Source organism: Cyprinodon variegatus, unplaced genomic scaffold (assembly GCF_000732505.1).
Source record: "Cyprinodon variegatus isolate N-32 unplaced genomic scaffold, C_variegatus-1.0 Scaffold1222, whole genome shotgun sequence".
NCBI lineage: Eukaryota > Metazoa > Chordata > Actinopteri > Cyprinodontiformes > Cyprinodontidae > Cyprinodon > Cyprinodon variegatus.
In genome coordinates, this window is record NW_015151675.1 from 20573 (window position 1) to 22404 (window position 1832).

Below are 1832 nucleotides of genomic sequence, written 5' to 3' on the forward strand. Positions count from 1 at the left end.
ATTTTATAATAAGAAATTCAAACTCATCTACAACTTAGAGCTAGTTAATTAAAAAATAACTGAAAAGTTAGAGTAGCTAACTGCTTTGAATAATACAGTAACTGAGTTACTAACTACTTTATTTTTTGGGAGGAATACCTTGAAAGTATAACAAGGTAATTTTTTAAAGTGACATCTTGTTAAGCCAGGTGTACACTGTGCAATTTTTTTCAGTCGTTTCACGCCGCTACAGCTCACACTGTACGACTAAAGTGCAGGGTTTAGTCGTACAGTGTGCGTTCACAGCTCACGATGTATGTTTGGCCCGACGCTACCTGCTCACACTGTACGACTAAAAGCCACGTCGGACTCAGCTCTGCAGTAAGATGGAGCTGCTCTGACTCGTCTATCCGGCAGACACACACATAGAAGGGGAATATTAGGCTCTGTGACGGCCCTGCTGTGCTGTCGGGTGAGCATATGTGTAAACTGCCTAAACTATCACTATCAATTAAGGTTCTCTAAGTGGGAGGCGCTTCCATTATGCAGCCAATTGGTTGGTATTTAAGGAGTGCTGTTCCATTTAGGAGTGTTAGTGTTCCCTGCTTGAGAGGCGCATCTCCTGGTTGAAGCAAGCACGCCGCAGACAGCCATCCAGTCCAGTCCAGACCAGGTTGGGGTCCAGACTTCCTGGTGTGGAGGGACCAGGCGTGATCGCCCCATCCAAGCTGCCGTCTAAAGCCGATGCATAGTTTATTCTTTGATTCTGCTAAATAAATGCCTTTTACAGGCTTAAAGCACTGCCTGTTTCCATGTCCCCCCAGTTTTTGTTGCGACCAGTCGAGCCAGGTGGTAACAGGCTCACTAGAGTGAAACGCGCTGCCATGACAATTTGGCCCAATCGAAAGATTCTTGCACGACTGGAAAATCACCCCGAAAATCGCACACTGTACGCCCAGCTTTAGACATTTCAAATGAATCAAGCCTTGGCCTGTAAGACAGATTACCAAAAGGTCAGAGTGAACTGTTTTGTTTTGCTATGTATTTGGTCATTTTTTCTCCCCTAGACAAAGCTATGAGCTACAATTTTACTGTGACTACCTGTGTGTGCTCTCTCCTCCCTTTGACATACTGAAGGAACCGAATCCTGCAACATTTAAATGTGTTCTTTGCCCTTCACACCTGAATCAAATGACTCGCCCACCTCACTAGCAATAATTTAGCTCTGCTAATGAGCTCATACTGAAGGCAGATGTGTTTTTTTTCCCCAGCTTTTATTGTTATTACATTATCACAAGTACAGAGCAATGACATGAACTAGCTGCATTTAACCCTTCCCCTTGGGGAGCAGTTGGCTGCCTTTGTGGGGTTAAAGGTCTTTGCTCAGGAACCCAGAGTGGCAGTCTGTGTCTCTGCTTCCTAAGCTGCAGGACACCTGCTCACGAGAATAAACACTTGGCATCCCTGGTGCATTGCTTGCATTTTGTTGCAGCCAGTGACAAAATACAAGCAAATATCTACTACTATATACTTTCACAGCATGCTTATCGAGGGGGATTGTGTCCTGCATGTTAATCATTTCATAGAAAACGTACCAACCTGAATGTGTGATCTGATTGATTTGTCTCTAGATGCTTTGAGATGACATGAGTTCAAAATTGGTACAATTTAAATAAACTGAATCGAATTGGAACCCAAATTAATTAACATGCATTCCTGTACCCTGTTTTATGAATGGAAACTAGCGGGCGATAGAGAATTTTCCTTTGAGTGCATGCAAGCTACTTATCAATTGGGCACATGTAAATAGGAAACATCTGTTTTAACAGATTAGACCCTCTGTGGCACATAGC